General features: G+C 39.0%; 1 protein-coding gene across 4 annotated transcripts in view; it reads left to right on the forward strand.

Moving 5' to 3' along the window:
- Positions 1 to 14,014, forward strand: part of rbm47 (RNA binding motif protein 47) — a 121,715-nt gene that overhangs the window by 47,929 nt on the left and 59,772 nt on the right. Inside the window, exon 1 of one of the 4 annotated variants that reach the window (XM_062981663.1) lies at positions 3,433 to 4,055. The exons of the other annotated variants lie outside the window; for them this stretch is intronic. The gene's annotated coding sequence lies outside the window, so the exon portion shown is untranslated. Of the gene's footprint in view, positions 1 to 3,432; positions 4,056 to 14,014 lie in introns of those variants that run through there. 4 annotated transcript variants of the gene reach the window in all.

Genomic DNA, 14,014 nt, shown 5'->3' on the forward strand with positions numbered 1-14,014 from the left:
TATGTATTGAACTACTTTTTCTGTCAAATGTGTTGTATAACATGATGCTTTGGTGCTTAATTTGTAAAATCATAACCTATTTTGATGTTTAATAGGCTTTTCCTTAATCCCTCCTTATTATCCAACATATTCGCTTATCCAACGTTCTGTCGGCCTGTTTATGTTGGATAAGTGAGACTCTACTGTATCTGCCTTAATATCCTGGGTTATATGCTGTATGGAAAAGCCCTTTGTTAGGGATTGGGAACTGAAATATAAAACATTTTTAACGCTTTGGCTTTCTTTATTTAAAAAAGAGCTAGCAGGTAGTGAGACCTTATCCGTAGGTAATTTACAAACTAATAAGTGACGAGAAAAGCATTTAAATTGGCAATATCATCCTGACATGGATAATATTCTTTGATGAGTTCATCAGCAGAACTAAAATGCTTAGTGGGTCAGAATACTTTTGTCCATTTGGCGTGTTAATTCCAAATTACCTTTTGGCTATTTGTGTCATTGTGATAACAAAAGACTTTGGAATGTATGTGGAGTATTGTTTTGCCTGGGAAAACAGTGTTGTCTGTTAAAAAACAACAACAGTCCCTTGGGGTGTATGTGGGGAGAAATGCAAAACAGGAGAGACACTTGAAACAAAAGTAACTCCTTCAGTCTGGAGTCCTCTAGATGACCATGCTGATTGGGGACATTGAGAGTTGTAACCGAGGGCCCTTCCACACAGCTGAATAAAACCTCATATCATCTGCTTTGAACTGGAATCTATGGCAGTGTGGACTCAACTCAGTTCAAAGCAGATATTGTGGGATTTTCTGCCTTGAGATTCTGGGTTATATGGCTGTGTGGGAGGCCCTCAGTTATATAACCCCGAATATCAAGGCAAAAAATCCCACAATGTCTGCTTTGAACTGGAATATATGGTAGTGAACTCAGATAACCCAGTTCAAAGTAGATATTGTGGGATTTTCTGCCTTGATATTCTGGGTTTTTGAAAGAAGAAAGTTCAAAAGCTGGGTTGCAGTTAAACACCAAGAAAATGAAGATTATGGCAACCAGACTGATTGATAACTGGCAAATAGAGGGAGAAAATGTGAAGGCAGTGACAGACTTTGTATTTCTAGGCGCAAAATCACTGCAGATGCAGACTGCAGCCAGGAAATCAGAAGATCTTTACTTCTGGGGAGGAGAGAAATGACCAAGCTCGATAAAATAGTGAAGAGTAGAGACATCACACTGGCAACAAAGGTCCGCATAGTTAAAGCAACGGTATTCCCCGTGATAACCTATGGAGTAGCAAGGATTCAATTCTTGTCCCATGTCATTCTTTATGTGCCAATTGCACAACTGAAGGATATAACCACTGTTATATAACACTATTTTGACCCTTTGAAGTACTGTGAGATTGCAGAGTTCAACAATTTTGAAGATTTCCTCAATTTTTAAAAAAAAAGAATACAGAGTGGGCGGGGAATGCACTTTCCAATGTGATAATTCCAAATGCAAGACACAGTGGGGGAAAGGCTGGGGAACATATGCATCTGATGGGAATTCTAAAACGGAACGATCCATTTTGAAACGGAATTCTTTGGTACACTGTGTTAAGAAGATGATTTCTCAGCAAAGCTCATTTGATGAGGTCCCTCTAGTCCAGTGGTTCTCAACCTTCCTAATGCCATGACCCCTTAATACAGTTCCTCATATTGTGGTGACCCCCAACCATAACATTTTTGTTGCTACTTCATAACTGTAATTTTGCTACTGTTATGAATCATAATGTGAATATCTGATATGAAGGATGTATTTTCATTCACTGGACCAAATTTGGCACAAACACCCGATATGCCAATATTTGAATACTGGTGGGGTTGGGGGGCTTGATTTTGTCATTTGGGAGTTGTAGTTGCTGGGAATTATAGTTCACATACAATCAAAGAGCATTTTGAACTCCACCAATGATAGACTTGAACCAATCTTGGCACACAGAACTCCCATGACTAACAGAAAATACTGAAAGGGTTTGGTGAGCATTGACCATGAGTTTTGGAGTTGTAGTTCATCTACATCCAGAGAGCACTGTGGACTCAAAACAATGATGGATCTGAACCAAACTTGGCACAAAGACTCAACATGCTCAAATTTGAACACTGGTGGAGTTTGGAGAAAACAGACCTTGACATTTAGGAGTAGTAGTTGCTGGGACTTATAGTTCACCTAAAATCAAAAAGCATTCTGAACCCCACCAATGATAGAATTGGGCCAAACTTCCCACACAGAACCCCCATGACCAGCAGAAAATAGTAGGAGATCTGGGAGGAATTGACAGTGATTTAGGGGAGATGTAGTTCACCTATATCTGGAGAGCACTGAACCCAAACAATGCTGGATCTGGATCAAATTTGGCACAAATTTGAGAGGATTTGCAATCTGTTTCCAAAAAAAGGAAAACAAGAATAGGCGGAGAGATCTTAGCCTTCTCTGCCAAAGGGATTCCTAAGACCGTCAGAAATATGTGTTTTCTGATGGTCTTTGGCAATCCCTCTGATACCTCCTTGCGATTCCCCCATGAGTCCCGACCTCCAGGTTGAGAAACGCTGCTCTAGTCTATTGAGATGCATGGGATTTTGTTCTGGAGCCTCATAGCCCTTAAGGGGAAAAGGTCATGTGACATCAGTCTCTGGATTCTCACGTCCTGCTCCAGTTAATAGGAGGCTTACCTTTTGACCTTACCTGGTGAACAAAGCAGGAACATCTACCTGAGGCACTTGAGGTTTACCTACTGGCTCCAGTTCCAGAAGCTCTCCTTGAGGCAAGAAAGGCGTAGCAGGTGGCGATCTTGAGTTGGACATGAAACACTGGCTCCAGTCGGGCTTTGACAAAGCCTGACGTTGATAAAACACGAGAAGGTGCAGCACACAGTAAGGAACCCATGGAATAATTGTAGAATAATTTTCTTGCAATTTTCACTTCATTTCTACTTATTTCTGTTCTAATGCTGATCTTCGTTATTTGTTGATTTAAGAGATTAATTTCTCTTCCCCTGTGTTTTTCTTACTGTGTGGAGTATATTCCCGGTACTGTACTTAATCTTTCTGCTACCTGTTTGTCTGGAAACTGGAACACTGTGTGACTTTGGGGACTAGTTTGGGGTTGAAACTGCTTTTCTGGGCAACTTCAGGCTCCTCCAGCCAACATGCCCTCTGGCTATGCTGCCCTGTATGGATCCTGGGAGTTACAGTTCAGAAAAAAATATTCCCAGGTTCTGGTAGTAGCTTGTCAGTTCAGATGCTTTCAATGTATTAGTGCCAGTTTCTGCTCTCATCTTTTTGTAATTGTTAACTTGAATGGAATGCAAAAACTCTGGTTTGAGGCTAGTAGAAGTTTAACTTTTTGTAGTTGGTGAAATGAGGTAAGGGAGGCAGAGTTTCTTGCTGGAAAAGGGGTGTGTGTTGAGGTGCGTTCATTCATCTTGTCTTAAACGTGTTGTCCTCCCTTCAGTTCAATCTGCGATACACTTTAAATACACTTTTTTTTGTTTTTAATATAAAAATTGCAACTGTCATTGTGATCTCTTGGTCTTAATCTAAAGATTTATTTTGAAATCTGTTCTTTACTAACCGTTCCTTGTCAGTTTTTCTCCAGCCAAACACGCCTAGGCTTGTGTACAGATTAGAAGTTAACAATAAGGAAAAAGGTTATCATGATTTATGTCTCACAATTACAAGTGAATAGTGTGATTACAGAGGCGTATGTCCACCCCTTGGCTCGCTTTTTCCTAAAGCGGATTCAAACCAGCAGGAATTGGGCTTAAATCTCAAGTCGGAAGCCATTTCTGCATTTCTTTTACCTGCACACTGCCTGTAGGTTCTTTGTTGCCATTATATTCTGCTCTGTGTTTGCATGGAGGGTGGGACAGAAGGTTGTTTAGTATCTTGTAAAACATTTACCAAAAGCAGTCAGCCATAGATTTGAAGGGCATTCCATTGCCAAGCTGTCTGTGGGAGGGGAAAGCAAGGGAAGAGAGGTACGTGGAACAGTGAACTCCAGGTACTACTTCCAAGGTACATTTTCATAATTTTTGTTATTATCGAGAGGCCTTTTTTGGGGGGGGGGGTGTCATTTTGCACAACTTCAAGCAGAAATGAAACCAGTCATAAACACAACCGTTACCAAGAAAAATTTGCTTGGAAAATCTGGTTTATGGAATTGAACTGTTTTGTGACTAGATTTGAGCGTTGTACATCACATTAAGAACTGTGGGGTTTTTTTTTTTTTTTACTCTTCTTAATGTAACTCAAAATCAGCCAGGCACCCCTGGGGTTAAGACTTACAAATCTCTCAATTGCATTTTTTAAAATGTTGCAACGTTGGATGTGGTTAGTGATTGACTTCTGTACAAACCTCTGCTGAATGTTATTTCTGTTGTAATACAGAAGCATTAGAAACAAAACATTCTTTTTTTAAAGAATTGTTCTTTTGTGGATTAATACATTCTAATGTAAGCAGGAAAATTTTTTTGATAGTGTAGAGGAGTAAAACTACTAGTTACAATGTAGCTAGAGCACTAGTTACAGCTGAAATGCTACTAGACTTGTAATGTGCCCTTTCTGTCCCCTTTAGTGTCTCTCCCCAATGCTTTGACCTCCCCCCCACCCCTCGGTTCTATACCTTCTATATTAATCTGTGTTTTTGAACTGTGATTTCAAACTATTTCTAATTTGTTCTTTTATAACTGCTTAATGAGGAACTGAATTTCCCCTTCCCAGGGCGTTTGTGCCCCACTTTGTGTTGGTCATGGACTGTAATAAAGAAAGATTGATTGATACTAGTTACAAGACAGTAAATGTAAAGTCAGATTATATAAATTTCTGTAATGTTTATCCTCCAAGGACATTTTGGGATTGTTTTGGAGAGGCATGCTGCAATTTTTGTTCATGTGGATAAGGCAATGATGTGTGACAATTTTCAGCAGTTGCTCTATTTGTAACTACAGTAGAGTCTCACTTATCCAAGCCTCACTTACCCAAGGTTCTGGATTATCCAAGCCATTTTTGTAGTCAATGTTTTCAATATATCGTGATATTTTGGTGCTAAATTCGTAAATACAGTAATTACAACATAACATTACGACGGATTGAACTACTTTTTCTGTCAAATTTGTTGTATAACATGATGTTTTGGTGCTTAATTTGTAAAATCATAACTTAATTTGATGTTTAATAGGCTTTTCTTAATCCCTCCTTATTATCCAAGATATTCGCTAATCCAAGGTTCTGCCAGCCTGTTTAGCTTGGATAAGTGAGACTCTACTGTATATTATCTTTGTGTTTACCCAAACATGTGCAAAACAAAACACTACAAGTGAAGCTTTAGTTCAGGGGTCCCCAAACTAAGGCCCGGGGGCCGGATGTGGCCCTCCAAGGTCATTTACCTGGCCCCCGCCCTCAGTTTTATAATATAATATTTTTAAATCATTTTAAATAATATATTGTATATACATATAATATTGATAATAATCTTATAATGTTATACAATATCATATTAATAATAATACCATATAATAATATTAATTATATGTTATATATTACATATAATCTTACAGAATAGTGGTATAGTTCAATATAGTAATATATAATGCTAATACTGTGCTATGTTAATAATATAATATATTGTATGCACATACAGCTGCTCTGAGTCCCCTTCAGGGTATGAAGGGTGGGATATAAATGTAGTAAATTAATAAATAAATAATTTTAGACTTAGGCTTGCCCAAAGTCTGAAATGACTTGAAGACACACAACAACAACAACAATCCTGATTAACCTGACTATCTCATTGGCCAGTAGCAGGCCCACACTTCCCATTGAAATTCTGATGCTGGTTACAATTGTTTTCATTTTTAAATATTGTATTGTTCTTTCATTGTTGTTGTTTTGCATTACAAATAAGACATGTGCAGTGTGCATAGGAATTTGTTCTTTTTTTCCCCCAAATGATAATTCGGCCCCTCAACAGTCTGAAGGATTGTGGACCGGCCCTCGGCTTAAAAAGTTTGGGGACCCCTGCTTTAGTTGCTCTATGTGATTTTTAATGTCCATAAATTCTGCTTTTGGGGGAAATAAATTTTCATAGTAGTAATTTAAACACAACTAATACTTCAAGTACTATTCACAGAATTTATGTGGCATATCGAAGTGCTGTCCAGATTAATTGATAATAACAGTACCAATATGTATGGTTAATGCAAGATGTAATTATCAACATTGCAATGAATATGGCATCTGAGGATACAATTGTGTCTGAACAAAAATAATTCAGGTACTAGTTGTTTTTTAATTTCTGTAACCTATGGTAGAAAGTCACAACAATTACAGTCCAGTAGCTTTACAAAGAAAGGCATTTTAGAGCAAAGCTTTACCAAGAAAAAAAAACACACCAAACCTTGAGATTTGTTGTTTTTGCAGATTGATTTGGCTTTACCACTGCGGCATTGTCCATTTGCTCTGGAAAATATTTCTCAACTTTATCTTCTCTGATATCTGTTTGCAAACTTTCCAGCGTGAACAATGTGGCATGCTTTTATGCGGTCAGTTCTCATCACGATCTGATCCTTTAAGGTTGCAAATGCCTCAACGTAAAATGGAGAGGTCAGGTGACAATGTAATCTGTTCTCATGTGATGACATGCTTTTTGGGCTAGGCATCATGAAAATTAGACCAGAAGGTTAAACGAAGAGACACAGCGTGATCCTCTTCGGATTTGGTCAGAATTCATTTCCTAATAAGTAAAAAACTATTTTCATTTGAGTAGAGATAGGAATGGACTGTTTTTAACCCTTATTTGTGTCAAAGGAACTTGGAATGATCAAGCAATTGGAGTTCATGCTTTTGTTTCAAAAAGTTCCTTTTTCTAATCCAATCACCTGTCATTGGTATAGTTTGTTGCTTCCATAATTTTATGTATTCAATTCTTGCTGCTGTTGTCATATAGAGGAAGGTTCTTTCTTGGTGTTTTGGTATTTATTTGTCTAATAATCCTAATAAAATATTTCTGGTTTCAGTGTTATTTTGTTTTTTTAATATGATTTCCATATCGCTATGAATTTTTATCCAAAAATCTTTAGCCTTTGGGCAAGTCCACCACATGTGGTAAAAGTTCCTGTCTTTTGTTTACATTTCCACCATAAGTCAGATCTTTTGTATATCTTCAAAAGTTTTTGTGGAGTTATGTACCATCTATAAATCATTTTGTAAACATTGTCTTTAATGGTTTAGCTTCTTGTGAATTGTCGTCGTTTCTTCCAGAGTTCTTCCCATTCTTCTAAATGTATTGCTCACCCTATATTTTTTGCCCATTGAATCATGGGATCTTTAATTTGTTCATAAATTGTGTAGTCTTTCAGAAGATATTGATACTTTCAGAAGACATGTGGGCAGGTGGTAGGAAGACATGTACAATACAAAGTGGAAAATGAATACTGCTCTGGGTTCCTGTGAATTTTTCGGGCTGTATGGCCATGTTCCTGAAGCATTCTCTCCTGACGCTTCGCCTACATCTATAGTAGGTATCCTCAGAGAAATACTGCTCTTTTCTGCTTGAAGTATATGGTAGTAGTGGCAACAGTAACTATAATGTTAGTGTTGAGAATAAAATTTAACATTAATTTAGGTTTAAGCCTGAATTTGTAAAATACAGTGGACACTTCCACACAGCCCTATATCCCAGAATATCAAGGCAGAAAATCCCACAATATCTGCTTTGAACTGGGTTATTTGAGTCCACACTCAGATAATGTGAGATTTTCTGCCTTGATATTCTGGGATATAGGGCTGTGTGGAAGGGCCCTATGTTTCATTATTCTATTCAACTAACAGCTTTGTTAAAATGTTTTAATGGAAAGGCGTACTTAAATTTCAAAAATATTTGCCCTCAGTAATTTGAGTTGCTCCCAACTCAAATGTAATAGATCAAATATTATCGCTGATTCCAAAAAAAATAAAAACCAATTCAATTTTTTTTAGAAAAGGTGCATTTGTAGTCTGAATGACTAGCAATTTGTAGGCCAGGTCTGCAGAATATTCCCGGGTACGCTGTGCATGAACATAAAAATGAACACTGGAAATAATTTTCTTTGGGACAAAATTCTATAGAATTCTATAGAATTCTATGTTTATGAAATTTAAAATAGAGACCTGCGTAGTCTGAGAGAATTATCATTTTGGAAGGCTAACTAAATTGGGAAAATGAAGTAAGTAATTTTTTGGGTTGCTGTGAGTTCTCCAGGCTGTATGACCATGTTCCAGAAGCATTCTCTCCTCACATTTCACCCACATCTATGGCAAGCATCCTCAGAGGTTGTGAGGTCTGTTGGAAACTAGGCAAGTTGGGTTTATATATTTGTGGAATGTCCAGGGTCTGAGAAAAAACTCTTGTCTGTTTGAGGCAAGTGCAAATGTTGCAATTAGCCACCTTGATTAGCATTAAATAGCCTTGCAGCTGCAAAACCTGCCTGCTTCCTGCCCGGGCTGTGGCGCAGGCGGGAGAGCAAGCCAGCTGCAATTAACTACAATGAATCACTCTGACCAGGAGGTCATGAGTTCGAGGCCCGCTCGGAGCCTATGTTTGTTTGTCTTTGTTGTATGTTAAAAGGCATTGAATGTTTGCCTATATGTGTAATGTGATCCGCCCTGAGTCCCCTTCGGGGTGAGAAGGGCGGAATATAAATGCTGTAAATAAATAAATAAAATATATTTGTTGGGAGCTGTTAGCTGGCTCTGATTGTTTCCTGTTTGAAATTCCCCTGTTTTCTGAGTGTTGTTCTTTATTTACTGTCTTGATTCTAGAGGGGTTTTTTTAAAATACTGGTAGCCAGATTTTGTTCATTTTCATGGTTTCCTACTTTCTGTTGAAATTGTCCACATGCTTGTGGATTTCAGTGGTTTCTCTGTATAGTTTGACATGGTGGTTGTTAGAGTGGTCCAGCATTTCTGTGTTCTCAAATGATATGCTGTGTCCAGATTGGTTTGTAATACTTTGTATGGGAAATAGCTGCCTTGTACTTCTTCAAGCTTTCAAGTATATTGGTGACATGAATTTTATCCCCTGTTAGTCATCATCTGCATCTTTGCTTACTAAGTTCCAGTCAGTTACACCTGTGCAAATACACCAAAGGCACTGAATTAGCGTACCTGCCCCAGAGAGCAACTGAGTAGCAGAAACTTGCCCTGGAATGGTAATACTGAAGTTGCAAGAACGTTGAATCCAACAAATGTTGGATTTGCCAAGTTCAGATTCTTTTGTTACAAAAGATTTTCTGTGGAAACATTTTAATGGCAAATAATTTGATACATGCTTGAATGAATGCAGTCAGTGTACAGGGAGTCCCGAGTTCATACCTGTTCAGACTGTGGTTGGATTAATTCAACTGGAGAAAGGGAGGGACGGGAAGAAGGGTGGATCAGTGTTCTGAAAGGTCTGGAGGATATCACCAGTCTGGAAACTTCAAGGGGAGGGGGAGGGAAAATCCTTCGTTGTCTCTCTGAGAAAAGGAACATGATTGGGAAACGTGCAACTTTACTTGGATATGACTCAGTCCAGTGCCACCTAGTTATTATATAATGACAGAGTCCAAGACATCTCTTCCCTTTCTATGGAAAGAAGCAACAGTTGAACATCTGTCATCGATGGTAGCAGTCATTCATCTCTAAATCTCGAAGTATTCCAAGGCTCAATTAATGACAGGCACGACTAGACTTACAAAACAGTTCAGGGAAAACTGCAGGAGATGGACTTGGATGTAACAAATTTTTAAAAAAATAATCTGTTCCTGGTTTGAAAGTTTAATAAACTTTTCCCATGTTTTTATGATAGAACCAATTAGGAAATGACATGTATAAGCCAGGAACAAAAATCATGTTACATAGTATTATTAGATACTATGTTACTTTGTGTTATTTTGGTGGTTTCTGTTACGTGTACAGTAGAGTCTCACTTATCCAAGCTAAACGGGCTGGCAGAAGCTTGGATAAGCGAATATCTTGGATAATAAGGAGGGATTAAGGAAAAGCCTATTAAACATAAATTTAGGTTACGATTTTACAAATTAAGCACCAAAACATCATGTTATACAACAAATTTGACAGAAAAATTAGTTCAATACACAGTAATGTTATGTTATAATTACTGTATTTACAAATTTAGCACCAAAATATCATGATATATTGAAAACATTGACTACAAAAACGGCTTAAATAATCCAGAAGCTTGGATAAGCGAGGCTTGGATAAATGAGACTCTACTGTATTTAATTAACATATGTTGTATCTTTCCGCCTTTCAGAATGACATTCCTGTTAGTCATTTGTAAAGCTTTCAAACTAAAATATGGAATGTATTTAAACATTACATCAATAAAAGAGAAATAACAGTATCCAGACAGTTATATCTCTAATACCTCCAAGGAAGCCCCCCCCCCCAGATCCTGGACCAGTGCCTGGCAGCTGTGATGGACTGGAGGAGGGCCAACAAACTGAGGCTTAATCCAGACAAGACAGAGGTCCTACTGGTCATTCGTGAGGCTGATCGGGGTATAGGGTGGCAACCTGTGCTCAATGGGGTTACACTCCCCCCGAGGACACAGGTCCGCAGTGTGGGTGTTCTCCTGAAGTCATTGCTGACGCTTGAAGCTCAGGTGTTGATGGTGGCCGGGAGGGCCTTCACATAGTTAAATCTTGTGCCCCAGCTGCGACCATACCTCAAAAAGCCTGACTTGGTCATGGTGGTCCACACCTTAGTTACATCCAGATTGGACTACTGTAATGCACTCTACGTGGGGCTGCCTTAGAAGTTAGTGCAGTTAGTGCAAAGATTGGCTGCCAGATTACTAACCGTGGCTAGCTACAGACAGCATACCACACCCCTATTAAAGTAGCTCCACTGGCTTCCGACAAGTTTCCGGACCCAGTTCAAAGTGCAGGTTATTACCTATAAAGCGCTATACGCTTTGAGTCAAGCCTATCTTCAAGACCACATATCCTTCCATGAACTGGCATGGGCTCTGAGATCTGCCGGAGAGGCCCTTCTCTCAGTCCCACCACCATTGTTGCACCCCAAAGCTACGAGAGCACTCTGAAAACCACACTGAGGCCAGATGTTCAAGCAAAGCAGTTTATTGAAGGTTATATATATACATGGGGCCCCTGATGGCACAGTGTGTTAAAGCGATGAGCTGCTGAACTTGCGGACCAAAAGGTGCCAGGTTCAAATCCCAGGAGCAGAATGAGTGCCTGCTGTTAGCCCCAGTTCCTGTCAACCTAGCAGTTCGAAAACATGCAAATGTGAGTAGATCAATAGGTACCTCTCCGGCGGGAAGGTAATGGCGCTCCATGCAGTCATGCCAGCCACGTGACCGTGGAGGTGTCTATGGACAGCGCTGGCTCTTTGGCTTAGAAATGGAGATGAGCACCAACCCCCCGAGTCGGTCACGACTGGACTTAATGTCAGGGGAAAACCTTTACCATATATATATCTATATATATAAAAGAGTGATGGAATCCTGCCGACCAACAAAACAACAAAACTAAACACCGCAGAACCTCAAAAATGGACAGCACAACCCCTCATCCATGCCTCTAGGTTGATACAACAAAAAGAAAAGAAAAATAAAGTCCTAATTAGAAGGAGAGGAATAATTGTTTTTATCCAATTGCTGCCAGTTAGAAGGCTAAGCTCTGCACACTTGGTCTCCTAGCAACCCAAGCCCAGGGGACAGGCAAAGTTAGGCCTCACTTAGGCCTCTTCCACACTGTCTATAAAATACAGACACCACCAGACAATGCCACAGCAATGCGTGGCCGGGCACAGATAGTGTGTGTGTGTGTGTGTGTATATATATATATATATATATATATATATATATATATATATATGCAAGCAAACAGCGGAAAGAGTCAATAGAGCAAGTAGTCCATAATATAATGTCCACAATAGTTCTTCCAAGTCTTTCAAAGTTGTAATCCACAAGCAGAACTCAAAGAGTTCCAGCAAAGAGTCAAAGTCAGTAAGCATCCAGGAATTGCAGGAAGCAGGGACAAGACACAGCAAAATGACAACTGTAATCCACCTGGAGGATATTCCTTGAAAAGAAGGGAAACAAGAGTAACAAGGCAAGGTATACTCAAGAGTCACAAGGCACGAAATCCAACAGGATATCCTGGAATTGGCACAGGAACAAGGCAAGGATCAAGAGACAGGAACGGAGATGCTTCTCCCAAGAATGGCAGTGTTGACACCACAACGAAAACAAGGAGCGAGGTCCCTTTAAGGAAATCTCAAGGCTACCGCTCAATGAGATCCAGGACAATCACAGCTTCACATGGGAAAGTTTACTAATTACAGAGCTTGAGAGCTAAACATTTACTTCTTCTCAGCACTTCTCTTTGACTCCTATCCTGTGAGATAGATTGTCTCCGATCAAAAGACACATCCTCCCCTACAACAACTCCATCTGGTGAATCCAGCCTTGAGTTAACATCGGAATGTTCCCCAATTAGTTATTCCTCTGAAAGCACAACTTCAGGCACCTGCAATATCATTGGGCTCTGATCCAAACCCTGGAGAGGCTAAAAATCCAAATCAGCCTCTGAGTCCCACTCCGTCTCCTGTGTAGGGCCAGATCCTGACGGCTGAGCTATAAAAACCATCTCAGGTACAGCTGGTGGAAATGAGAGAGAGGGCCTTTTGCGTTGTGGCTCCCCAGCTCTGGAATGTCCTCCCTAGAGAGATTAGGTTAGCCCCCACTCTCCGAATCTTTCAGTCTAGGCTAAAAACATAGCTTTTTAAATGGGCCTTTGACCTTCGGTAGTCTACTATGGCTATATGTGAGGACTATTTGTTACTCCGCACTTTAGTTTGTTAATTTGAAGATGCCCAATTTATCTGCAGATATTATTGCATTTTATAATTTTTTTTAAAAAAATTATCATTTGATGTTGTCTGTTCACTTTGTATTTGGTTACATTTATGTTGTATTATTTTATGCTTATATATTTCTGTTTTATGTTTGGCACCCAAGAGTGCTTTTGTGAGCCTCCCCGAATCCCTTTGGGGAGATGGTGGCGGGGTATAAATAAAGTTTATTAGATATTATTATTATTATTATTATTATTATTATTATTATTATTATTATTATTCAAGCTTAAATACTTACAGCTTATCTGAATAAAATAAATTTTATATTAAGTCTCAGCAAAATAATTTCTTCCCTTTATACAGTTGCTGGTATCTACTAGGTCTTTTCTTCGTTAATTTTAATATATAGTCTGCTAGCTTTGAACATGGTAGTTCTCTCACTAAATTGCTCCCTTTATAGAAAATTTTGTAACCCCTTTCAGTTTTGTAATTTAAAAAACAACTTGTTTCAGATGAGGACATGCTGAATGAGATTCTTTTCATAGCCAATGATGTGGGATCATGGAAATTGCAATCCAGAAATATCTAGAGGACCTCGTATTTCCCACCTGTTGTCTACGAATTACTATGCATTACTACTCAAAGCCACAAGTGTCAGTCAGGAGAAGATAATTCATAAGTGGTGGTTTAAGCTAATCACGGTCTGCAAAAATGCCAGTGCAAGATTCTGCAGCATATATACTGCTGAAAATGGAAGGAAATTATTACCGGTATATCTGTATTGGGATTTTGTTGGTTAAGGCTCCGAAAAAAGTTACTGAGACTGCTTATTTTTCCCCCTCAATACACGTGTCAAGGGAATTGAAACTATTTCACTTCCTTAAAGATTACCTCATACTTTCATGAACTGCATGAACTATTGCATGAAACTGAATGTTTGCATTAAACACTGAAGGTGAGCTATATATTGTCTTGATTCTACCAGGAAGCAGTTAAATCATGTTACCCTGTTTCCCCTAAAATAAGACATCCCCAGAAAATAAGACCTAGTAGAGGTTTTGCTGAATTGCTGAATATAAGGCCTCCCCCGAAAGTAAGACCTAGCAAAGTTT

Source organism: Anolis carolinensis, chromosome 5, assembly GCF_035594765.1.
Source record: "Anolis carolinensis isolate JA03-04 chromosome 5, rAnoCar3.1.pri, whole genome shotgun sequence".
NCBI lineage: Eukaryota > Metazoa > Chordata > Lepidosauria > Squamata > Dactyloidae > Anolis > Anolis carolinensis.